We start from the raw sequence: 13,421 nt of genomic DNA on the forward strand, positions 1-13,421 counted from the left end.
ATTTAAAAAGAAAAGTATTAGCAAATAATAGTAAAATAGGATGACGTAGGGATTAAAACTACTATTAACGGCTCTGGTATTTCCCATTCATGTGCAGGGGTAACAACGTTCACATTTCTAGTTTGATAACTAGTTCGAAACACATTAGCCCGATAATATATTTGAACCATATCGGTCAATTTCGTGTTGTTTGTATAACGTGCTGCAGTAATAGCATGACCATATGTTATACCCAAAATGCTTATTTCCCACAAGAACATGTGTGTTGATTAAGATCTACAACACAACTTCTTTTTAGATCAAAGTCTCATAAAATATCATAAGGGAATGGAGACAAGATCTCAGGTGGAATTTTAGTTGCTTTCCATCGTGGATACTTTTGCATCCTCCTATGAAGGACCATCTCCACGTAAGGAGTGAATACGGTGTTCAACATCCCTGAAAAGTAAAAGGATAGTCAGTTATGGATATTTTAATGGTTTATAAAAACTTTCTAAATTACCTCCCACGACACTGTGTTCAGCAAACATCTATTGGATGTACTGAACATATGTATCAATTAGCGTTATTATCGGTACATTGCGTTGAGTAACTGATAACACCAATAGGAATTATGGAATATTAATGTTTAGTACATTTCAACATAGATTACGGAAATACACCCGTGCCCATTTCATTTTTCCAATGTTGGCAAGAACCTCACTTGCAAGATGACTTAACTTAGAAAATGATTTTTGAAAATCTTGCATGGTATATGCTTTGCAGGCATGGAAGAACAAGTAGTCTAAATTTATGCTTTGACTAATTCTTAAGAAAAAATAAATCAAAACACTCTTAGATGAATAACCATGATAAACCTCAGGGAATACTTGACCCACAAAAAAAGAAACGGTATTGTCCTTATTGGTTATGAATGCAACTTCCCTACCCTCTGTTATAGCATCCTTCAACCTCATACAGAACCAAGTGCAGGAGTTAACATTATTTGCCACCCTGATACCAAGTTCTATTGGCGTATTTTTTTGTTTCCATCCATAGCAACTGCTACGAACATTGAATTAAGTTACTCTCCTCGAATACGAACACTGCCTATGAAGATGACCGGAACTATGCATCATAAGAATGCGTTGATCTATTTCATATTTTGTACAACACAATTATTAGTTTTTAAACTAATTAAAATTTTTTTAGTACAAAAAATAAACAATATGAAAGTACATTATCACACATCGAATAGCAACAAAACATAGTTGGAACCGATCCAAAACATCGGTTTTGATGTAAGTGTAACTATGGATATTTATACGTTGACTGTTGTGGAGGTAAACAGGCAAGTTGGTAAAGATTTCTTCATGGTCATTGTATGAGAAACTCATCTTTAATGTGGACAAGTTAACCAGTAATTTAGTGATAAATCATGCCATAAATTACTTCAAATGCTATTAAAAGGAATGAAGTAGTAGTCAAATACTAGTAGACAGAGGTCAATGGCTATAACACAGTAGTCAAATTACAATCATGTGTCCAAAATTCACTGTACAATAAGACAACACTTAAACTGGTAGTCAGATGCTAGTAGACAGTAGTCAATGCCTGTAACACAGTAGTCAAATTACAATTATATGTCTGAAATTCACTATACGACAAGACAACACTTAAAGTAGTAGTCGAATGTTAGTAGACAATAGTCAAGGCCTATAACACAGTAGTGAATACCTATAAAATAGTAGTCTAATGGTAGTATATAAATGAAGATATTTACCTGTCCACACTAATAAAAATTTACTTTTCATATACCAAAGAAATGACAATTTGTAGTTGTGGGGCTCAAGGTATTATAAGGACCTCAAGCACTACCAACAACCCTGGACGGTTCTTTTACACTTGTCCTAAAGAGGTATTTGGGTTATCCTCTAATTATTTATATTAAAATTTATTATTGAATATTTGCACAATATACATAATGTTTTTTATATTTATTTATCAGCCACCATAGTTTGGGTTTATTTGTTGGGTGGATGAAGCAAAAGACAATAATTCGTTGATAATTTCTAACTTAGCACAATCGAAGAAGAAGCTACAAAGCAAAATACTGCACTTGATGATAGCATTTCTTTGTAGTTGGATTTTATTTTTTGGTGTTGTAGTCTACAAGTTGTAAGCTAAATGTCCATCAACTAAGTTTACGTAGCACGTATCGGTTACTCTATGTAAAATTTTATGTATGTTTTTATTTGTAATGGTTTATGTTTCCATCAATGGAAATTTGTTGTGCTATCATTTTCATATTATTTTGTACAACTTGAAATCTATTTTTTTTCGTTTGAATGCAGAACACATGTTGTTTACAAATAAAAAAATCAAAAATGGCAGACACGGACATTATGTTGAGTAACCGATAAAACAAACATGAATTCTGGAATATCAAAAATTGATTACATCAAATAGAAATTAGACTTAGGGAAGGAAGTTCTAACATAGATAAGCTCCCTACCATACATTTTAAGCTACAAAACAAACTCCATCCAAGATTGCAACAGATTCTTCATAACATTCCAAGAAACAACATGGATAAACTCTCTATTGTTAGATTCCAAAGGAAATAACTCCATAGCCGCTAGTAAAATTATTTGTTCATCCTCATCAGGATGTGCATTTTCAATCTCGCTATGAATTCTATGAAAGTGCTTCAAATGTCATTTCACTTGTAACATTTTTAGTTTTACATCTTTTTTTGTGCGGTAATAAACTCGACCAATCTCATAATGAAACAAGTGAAATACACGACTCCAAAAATAACCAATATGACATTCTGGGGGGCATGTGGATAAGATTCTTTTATGATGGTAATCCAAGCATGTATCAAAATTCCTGCTTCTTGGCTGTCCCATGTTATTGGTACAATAGGCTCCATCTTTTATGATACAAACTAATGTCATATTACTAAATTGTATTTAGACAAGTATAGAATCTATTAGGTCTCATATAGTACATCCTATTCTGTGAAATCTTACACAAAAACACATGAAAGTTATCCACTTCACTGTTCGAAATAAATCAACTAATGTTCGAAATCATTAAAAGTAGTGCATGCTATGGATAAAGCATCACAATAGTATAAGACAATGCTATTAATATAAACTAATTTAACAATCCAACCACTAATAAAAAAACATACATAGAGACCAGAGATCTATTACCTTAAAATTACTAATGAAAGACATATATAGAGATACATTAGCTAAAAACTACTTAAACAAACACATTATTAAAATATTACTCATCTTCTTCCCACATCGGATACTCGTACGGATAATCTTTTTTTATAGCATTGACATCCTTTTTTGTTTTCTCCAAATTGTACTCATGAAGTGCTAATTCATTCTTTAGCTTTTGAAAAATTTCTTCACCAGAGAGCATCGAACTCCTCAATATATTGGATGTCTTGCCTAGTAGTTACGATCCAATTCCTTTTATGGTCAATGTAATCCCAATAGTTGTCTACAAGTTTTTTTTGGAAAGTAAAATCCTTATAAGCCTTATCAACATCAGCTTCTCTTTGTAACAACACCTTTTTCATTTCCTCATCCATCTTCTCCCCGTTGGATGTAGATGGCTTATTGGTGGATGTAGATGGCCAATTAAATTTTGCCAATATCCTTTTCAAGTCCTCTGATCTTTTTGTCATATCCACACTCCAATTTTTTTTATTGTGTCGTTGGTTTATGAATTGAAAACACACTTACATTATATATGATAGTAGATAATAGTCAATGGCTAGAAGATGGTAGTCAAAACCTATAAATCAAGTAGTCAATCGCATATAGTAGTAGTCAAACGCTAGTAAACAGAAATCAAAACCTATAAATAAGTAGTCAAATTACAATCATGTGTTTGAAATTCACTGTATGATAAGACTAGACATCAATCAGTAGTCAATGACTCGTAGACAATAGTCAAAACCTATAAAAAGTAGTCAAATTACAATCATGTGTTGGCAAATCACTGTATGATATGACAACACATAATATAGTAGTCAAAGGCTATTTGGTAGTAGTCAAAGCGTATAAAATTTTTGATAAAGTGTTAATTATGTATAGAGACTTATATGTATGGGTTTGATATTTACAAATTATATACTACTCGTTATTCTATGAACATAATACACATACAATCATGTCTACCTCTCAAGAAAAATGGTGGTTAATGACACAAAAGAAGCGATTGAAACTATTAATAAAAGAAGAAGACATCAAGAGCGAGATTAAATGCATTGAAGATGATAGGAAACAGTTGAATGACCAACAAGTCGATATTTGATCTAATATGAGGCCGGTTCAAGACAAAGAACGCGACATAAAAACTACAAAGGTTTCGGTATGAGATGCAATAGAGTACACCAACAAATAAGAGGTTAAAATGGAAAAGGTTCTAAAAAACATACAAAAAAAAACGAGTCGATGCTTCAAGAAAAAACAAAATATCCAACTAATTTTCCAAATCTTTAAATTTAATCATTTTTTATTAATTAACTAGTAAATTTATGTATTTTATTTATGAGTTTATCTATGTAATATGTTTTATATATTTATTCGTTTTTTTGTTATGATTAATCTATGTAATATGTACTATTATCTTGTTAGGCTGTTATATAATAATGTTTAATGTTTAGTAATTAGGGGACATTTTGTTAACATAAACTAAAATAATAGCTTAACAATCATGTTGAAATATTTCACATTAAATGTCACTAAAAGCCTACTAATCAAACTAATTTAAAATCGTTTTTCTAGAAGATCCAAAATGTATCATGCCCATCCTATTGCGAAACTGTGTAGCAGCAATAATAGGTGTCGTCGATATAGCAATTAGTTGACCTAAAACAAGCTGCTCCATGTACATCAACATAAATACATCACATTATCCAAACATCCCTTCTTGTTGGGGCACATCCATTACATCCGTAAAAGTAATGGATGCTTTCTAAACAAGCAAATCCATGTAGTTCCAATAGCCAATGTCCAGTAGAACATGGTCAATAATGATGGGTTTTAGGCATAAGAACAATCCTATGTGCTCATACAAACCCTAATGCTTGGATCTAGCATACATAATTCGAAAATAACACTATAAGAATAGATCTAAGAGTTTACCTCTTTCAAATTGCTTGGAATCCTTTGAATCTTCTTGATATTGAGCTTAGAGTCACAATTGTAACTCCTGTAATGGTTCACAAACCCCTCAAGCAAGAATGAAATATGAGAGAGGGTGAGAGATGCTAAAATCAGCCCTAGGGTTCTCTTGGAATCAAGTGTAGCCGATTTTCATAGCCTAACGGTCATATTTATATTGTAGGCTGCTAGGGGTTCAGTCTAAACCCTAATAAACAACTTAGCCACCAAGCAGCCCAAGGAGCATTCTGGAATAAGGCCTTGGAAGAAAATATGATGGATCCCCATCATAATTTTGTTCCCCCCTTTAGTCCGTTAGGTTTCCCAGCCCAAAACTCAACTATCATACATTTGACAGTTTATGTCCCTTTATTTAAATAATCTCTTTTAGTCACCAAACTAAATCCTAATTAATTTATGACCAATACTAATTAAATAAATATGATTTCTCCTTTAATATATTATTCATATAATATATTAATAAACCATAATATTCTCTCTTTCTCCTTAATTTACCTTGGCAAGTTGCTTTGGTGAAGGCAACCCAAAAGGACCATGCACAACCGGGTCAAGTACATACCAAATTTAGTTACGGACTTGCAAACTAATCCAACAGTCTACCACTTGAATAAGTCTAATAACTATATCTCACATATGACTTCAGGATCCGATTAGCAATCATAGCTCTTACACGTTGTTGTCAACTCTGATCAGTTACACGTCCATCAGATAAGGGATCGTATATTCCTCTGCTCTAGATATCATGTTGACAATACTTATTGCCCAACACTTGTTCCTCAATTTCTGATTTGTTCGACATAGAATTTAGTTGAACACATCAACTTCATTCTGACCGAGCCCAACACATAAGTCAAACCAAATCATCAAGTGGCCAAGATACCACCTTTATTCTCATAGAATAAAAGGAACAGATTAACTTCGACTCATATGCATCTATTGTTTACCAATTAAATCATGCATAACAATATGTTTTATAACATCAAGTTAATAATTTGTTTACATATTATCAATGCATAACCAACTAGTAAACAATAACCATAGCTCTAAGTTTTAAGACTATATGATATTATCAATTTGCAATCACTTTAGGTAAAACACCACGAAGTGATACCAACAAACGCGGGTTTATTCTACTGCTCAAATCATATTTATAAGCACTCATGAACTTTGTAGCAAATGTTTCCTATGCCCAAAACCTTTTAGACAATCCACAAACAATTCATGACAGTCTTTATTCACATCTACTTCCAAAATATGAACGACTGTGGACTATTTGAATAATCGTATCATTCAGGAAGTCAAAACATGCAAAATTGAAACAATAGATAAATAACCAACACAAGAGAGTAGCTTTACTCACAAATAACACAACTTTATTTTAATCATCAAATGTTAAGTACAAAATATCTATTAAATGTTTCTCATCTAATCCAAACTTATATCATCATTCAGCCCAATGCTCCTAGCGTGCTGCAAGTGTTTAACCCTACTCAGTCCCTTCGTAAGGGGATCTTCTGGGTTTTTTCTGACGATACCGACTTCACAGCGAGGAGTCCCTCTTCTACCCGATATCTGATAAAATGGTATTTTATGTCGATATGTTGAGATCTACCATGATCTCTTGGTTCCTTCATTAAGGCAACCGCTCCTTCATTATCACATAAAATTTCCATTGGCTCCTTTATGGATGGCATAACTCCAAGGTCTCTAATGAAGTTCTTCAACCATATAGCCTCCTTTGATGCTTCGCTCGCCGCAATGTACTCTGATTTGCACGTTGAATCAGCTACGGCCTCCTGATTGGAACTTTTCCAAGTCACTGCTCCTCCATTTAGGGTAAAGACCCAGCCCGAATGTGATTGCTAATTATCCCAATCTATCTGAAAACCATTAAGTCACTATACCCTCGTACCCTTAAGTCATCATTCCTACCGAGGACTAGAAACCATTCCTTGGTCCTTCGTAGGTACTTAAGAATATTCTTAACTACAATCCAATGAGCTCTACCAGGGTTCCCTTGATATCTGTTGACCATGCTCAAAGCGAGCGCCACATCAGGGCGAGTACAAGTCAAAGCGTACATGATAGCGCCTATTGCGGAAGCGTAAGGTATTCAGATCATATCAACTATCTCTGCCTTTGTACTCGGGCTCTGATTCTTACTCAGCTTGGTATTGCTTTGGATTGGAATCTCCCCTTTCTTGGAATTTTCCATACTAAAATGCTTTAGTACCTTATCCAAGTATGTATCTTGACTGAGTCCTATCAGTCTCTTTTCCTTGTTTCTCACTATCCTTATTCCCAGAATATAAGCAGCCTCTCCAAGGTCCTTCATAGAGAAACATTTCCCAAGCTAGGACTTGACCTCCTGCAAGGTTGGGATGTCGTCTCCTATGAGCAGTATGTATTCAGCATATAATACGAGGAAGCTCACTATACTCACAATGGCTTTGACATATACACAAGACATCTTCGGTTTGCTGAAAGCCAAACAATTTTAACTTTCTCGTCAAAACAAAGATTTCGTTTGCGAAACGCTTGTTTCAATCCATAAATGTATTTCTCAAGCTTGCACACTCTATTTGGATGCTTCTCATTGACAAAATCCTCTGGCCGGTTCATGTAAACATCCTCAACCAACTTTCCATTAATGAAAGAGGTTTTCATGTGCATATGCTATATTTCATAATAATGAAACACAACTATTGCAAGCATTATCCTAATAGACTTTATTTTAGCAACTGGTGAGAAGGTCTTATCATAGTCAACTCCAAGAATTTGAGTAAAGCCCTTCGAAACCAATTGTGTTTTATAAGTATGAACTTTCCCATACATGTCTATCTTCTTCTTGAAGATCCACTTGCACCCGACTGTCTTACGACCCAGTACATTATCAACCAAATTCCAAACTAGGTTGTCGTACATGGACTGAATCTTGTTGTCCATCACCACTTTCCATTTAGCAGACTTCGCGCCTGCCATGGCTTCCTTGTAGCTGCTAGGTTCGTCCAAATTCATTAGTGTTTCATCATTAATAAACGTATCCCCTTCACTAGTAATATGAAAACCATAAAAATGGGGTTGAACACTAAACCTACTAGAACATCTAAGAGGTAAGGACTCGTCATTGGGCTCAACAGGAATTTCCTCCTTGGGTTGAGTGCCAGTGTTAGAGGTTCCTTCATCGCTTTGCTCTTCAAGATCAATTTGCCTCCCACTGTCTTCTTGGCTTATCAATTCCCTTTCTCGGAAAACTCTTCTTCTAGCAAAGAAGACAACATTGTCACTCGATCTATAGAACAGATAGCCAAAAGACTGATGTGGGTAGCCGATGAAATAACACTTCTCACTACGAGGTTTGATCTTATCATGAATCTCTCGTCTTATGAAAGCCTTGCAACCCCAAACCTTAATATGTTCCAACGAGGGAGCTTTCCCTATCCACATCTCATGAGGATTCTAGGTAAGCTTCTTTGTGGGAACTAAGTTAAGGATATGGGTGGCAGTCTCTAAGGCATACCCCCAGAAAGCTATTGGTAACGAAGCTTGACTCAACATGGAATGAACCTTGTCCAACAATGTCCGATTACATCTCTCAACCACACCATTCAATTGTGTCGTTCTTGGAGGTGTCAATTGCGAAACAATTCTGCATTCTTTTAGATAGTCGTGAAACTCAAGACTTAGGAACTCTCCTCCTTGGTCTGACCGAAGCATCTTGATTTTCCTGCCCAGCTAATTATCCACTTCATTCTTAAAGTCTTTGAACTTTTCAAAGGTTTCTGGCTTTTGCTTGAATAAGTAGATATATCCATATCTGTTATTATCATCCGTAAAAGTCACATAGAAGCAGCAAGCATCCCTTGTGATGGATCTAAAGGGCCACACACATCGGTGTTTATGAGATTCAATAGACCCTCAACCCTTTCACAAGTGCCAGTATAGGGTGACTTGGTCATCTTCACAAGTAAACAAGATTCACACATGTCATCGTCCCTAAGGTTGAATGACTCCAACACTCCATCGTTTTGGAGTTGGGCTATGTGTTTCTTGTTGACATGGACAATGTGACAATGCCACAAGCATGCTTTGTCTAGGCTAGTAGACGAATCAATATTCAATACATCATTTCCTAAATTATCAACAACCATCACAGATTCATAAATCCCATTACAAGGTAATGCATTGAAATAAAAGACACCATTCAAATAAACATTAATAAAACCATTACTATTATCAAGAGAATATCTGAAACCTTGTCTAAACAATCCATGAAATGAAATAATGTTTATTGCCATATCTGGAGAATAATAGCAATTATCTAAACTAATCCTAACCCATTACTCAGCACTAAAGAATAAACTTCGACTCTGGTCACAGGCGATGATCTTCTGTTTCCCATAATCAAGTTTATCTTTCCATGTTCCATCTCCCCACTTCTTCTTAGGCCCTGCAAATCAGAAATAATGTGGTAACCACATCTTGTATCAAGAACCCACGAAGTAGCATATGATGAGTTCTTAGATTTAATAGAATACACACTTCTGAAGGTGGGCTTAATCTTCCGATCCTTTATGTCTTCCAGATACTTAGGGCAGCTTCGTTTCCAGTGGCCCTTCCAGTGCCAGTAATATCACTCTGCTTCGTTGGGGTCGGAAGAGGGTTTGACCGAACCAGCTTTGGTTCCACTAGAAGAGGAACCATATTGGGGCCTACCCTTATGATGGCTCTTACATGAAGCCTTCCTCTTTTTGCACTTTCCTTGGCCAATTGCCGACATGGGAGTAGCCATAGCAGGGAATGGTGCAACAGATTTGTCTTTGAGGCTGTTCTCAGCAGTCCTCAGTAGTCCTTGGAGCTTACTCAAGGAGACCTCCTCCTTATTCATGTGGTAGGTCATTCTGAACTGGTTATAGCAGGGAGGAAAGGAGTGGAGGATTATGTCGATAGCCAAATCCTCATCAAACTTAACATTAAGTTTGAGAAGACGATCAACATACCTCTGCATTTTCTGCAAATGAGAGGTTAGGGATTCTCCGGTCCCCATCTTAGCGATGATCATGTTAGTAATGATCTCATAGCGCTCTTGCCTCGCGCTTTAGTGGTACCTGTCCAACAAATCCTGATGCATTGCATACGGATACATGTCCTCATAGGACTTTTAGAGTTTGAGGTTCATGGTGGCCAGCATGATGCTATGAACTTTTGTAGCATCACGCTCATGCGCCTTAAAGGCGGCCAACTCTTCAGGAGTAGCAACATCTGGGAAGATCTTTTCAAACTTTTAATCGAGTACATATTCTTTGTCCTCGTAGCGAGTGATCATGTGAATATACCTCATCCACTCGTTGAAACTTGACCCATCAAATGTCACATTTTGACATAGGTTCATCAGCGAGAATGACCCAGAAGCATTGTTTTTGTTGTTAGTGGACATCTGAAAAAGAAAGGAGAAAAGTTTGATTAGAATTGAGTCCCTAATTAAACACCCAAATAAGAAATTAGGGCTAGGACCCAACAACATTATTTACAACTTAGAAAGGTATGTTGTACTCTAAAAGTAAATAATTTGAAGGTAAGTGAATGATGATTCACTAATTCTCATCATGAAAAACAAAAAAGAGATTAAGTTTTAAATGTATTTGAAAACTCCTAGATCTTTGAATAACCAAGATGTGAAGAACCATGTGAATCAACATGGTGCACTCAATGTCTCTATCACATAATCAATGTGTCGGTTAGCCTCGCACGCTCCATTGATCTATGACAAACATCGAGCCACCCTTTGCCACAAATGTCAATCCCAAATTAGTGTGTCGGTTAACCACACACGCTCCACTAACGTTTGACAAGGGTACAAAGTGTAATACCACAGGATACCATCATTTTCACATATTTCCCTAAAGTAACTAAGATTGGGAATTTGTAAAAACATGTTAGTTACTTTGCAATATTCATTATACTTATAATGAGGTATAAAGTGCCCTATCCTGTCCGTTCGGCAAACGACCCTCCACCAATCAAACAAGCGGTGGGTGTGAGTGTACACACATTAAGCGTCATTTTATAGGCAGTAACCTTATGCCCACCTTATAGATCGGCTTCGTGAATGAGGCCTACTAGCGATAAGACTAGCTTTATTCTGATACATATCTATATATTAATCTTGTAATAATACAATAGTATAGGGTTGAATTTTAAACTTATAAAACTCTAAGGGTTTAAAATTTAAATTATTCAAAATTAAACTTTTAATCAAAAATTTTAAATTTCAAAACTTGAGGACATGTTTTGAACTTTTCAAAACAAAAGGGACCAAATAACAAATAATTTAAATTAAACAATTAATTTCAAAAGTATCTATATTTGACTTAGTCCAATTTTAGTTACAAGATAATTACCAAATAATATAAATAATCCATATTTATCATTTAAACAAACTATTATTCAAAAGATTTGAAATGATCTATTGTTTTGGCAGGGATAATCATTAAAACACAATAAAATTCGGATTTTATCTTCAAAAATCGATTTAGGCATTAATCTCATGACGAAACAGCAACAAAATCCCGAAATATCATTTGCCTGATGCACAGACTCGCCGAGCAGACCTAGACTCGCCGAGTCGGGTCAACTCGCCGAGTCCAGATACTGACTCACCAAGTTGAGATGGGAAGAGACAAGAAAAAATGATTTTCAGCAGTTAAACAGTTAAAGCATTACATACAACTGAAACGAATCATGGCTCTGATACCACTGATGGGTTTTAGGCATAAGAACAATCCTATATGCTCATACAAACCCTAATGCTTGGATCTAGGTTTCTCTGTTCTACATGCTTTGAATCCAAGACTTGCAAACCCTAATCTAGCATACATAATTAGAAAATAACACTATAAGAATAGATCTAAGTGTTTACCTCTTTCAAATTGCTTGGAATCCTTTGAATCTTCTTGATATTGAGCTTAGAGTCATAATTGTAACTCCTCTAATGGTTCACAAACCCCACAACCAAGAAGAAAATATGAGAGAGGGTGACATATGCTAAAATCAGCCCTAGGGTTCTCTTGGAATCAAGTGTAGCCGATTTTCATAGCCTAAGGATCATACTTATATTGTAGGCTGTTCGGAGTCCAGTTTAAACCCTAATGGACAACTTAGCCACCAAGCAACCCAAGGAACCTTCTGGAATAAGGCCTTGGATGAGAATATGATGGATCCCCATCATAATTTCATTCCCCCTTTAGTCCATTAGGTCTCCCAGCCCAAAACTCAACTATCATACATTTGACAGTTTATGTCCATTTATTTAATTACTCTCTTTTAGTCACCAAATTAATTTCTAATTAATTTATGACCAATACTAATTAAATAAATATGATTTATCCTTTAATATAGTATTATTATAATATATTAATAAACTGTAATATTCTCTCTGTCTCCTTATATTACCTTGTTAAGTTGCTTTGGTGAAGGCAACCCAAAAGGACCATGAACAACCGGGTCAAGTACATACCAAATACAGTTACAGACTTAGACACTAATCCAGCAAATAAGATCTTCAAAACGCACAAAATCAATATGCATCATGGCGTCAAAAGATCAGAAGTTATCGTACAAATTCAACGACAACATGTCCATCCACAACTCGCCAAGAACCCAATGATGAGGGTTGATGCATATTGGAAAATAAACATGTTTTAACACACAACCGTTGCAATTAATTAGAGCGTATAATTACTGTAATATTCTAATTTAATAGACTCATATATATTATTTTCTTTACTCACACGGTCAACTTCTAGCCAAGATTTACATCCATCCAGCGGGTCAATCGGATTTCCCATTGCACTTCCTGCCCACTAGAACATCTTAAATGAACTGAAAAATCAAGATGGCATGATTTTCCATCGTGCATCACTCGGTCTCTGCTCATTCAAAAGCCTTCCCCCATATGTCAACATGTTGCAGTTAAATTTAATTTAAACATAAGGAGATTATAACTTATTAAAAATTTGAATATAAAGAAATGTTTTCATACCACTTCATCCAAAAATCCCAAGTCACATGCATAAAAAAGCAGATCCCAAAACTTTGCTTCCATTTTTTCATTGTATAACTGATGTTTCATAAAAATAGCTGGTTTGTTTCCCTTGTTTAAAGAAGGGGCGTTACAACCCAACATCACATACGGCTCCAATAAAAGTGTCGGGGTGGTTGACAGATATG

Source organism: Lactuca saligna, chromosome 5 (genome assembly GCF_052625555.1).
Source record: "Lactuca saligna cultivar CGN05327 chromosome 5, ASM5262555v1, whole genome shotgun sequence".
NCBI lineage: Eukaryota > Viridiplantae > Streptophyta > Magnoliopsida > Asterales > Asteraceae > Lactuca > Lactuca saligna.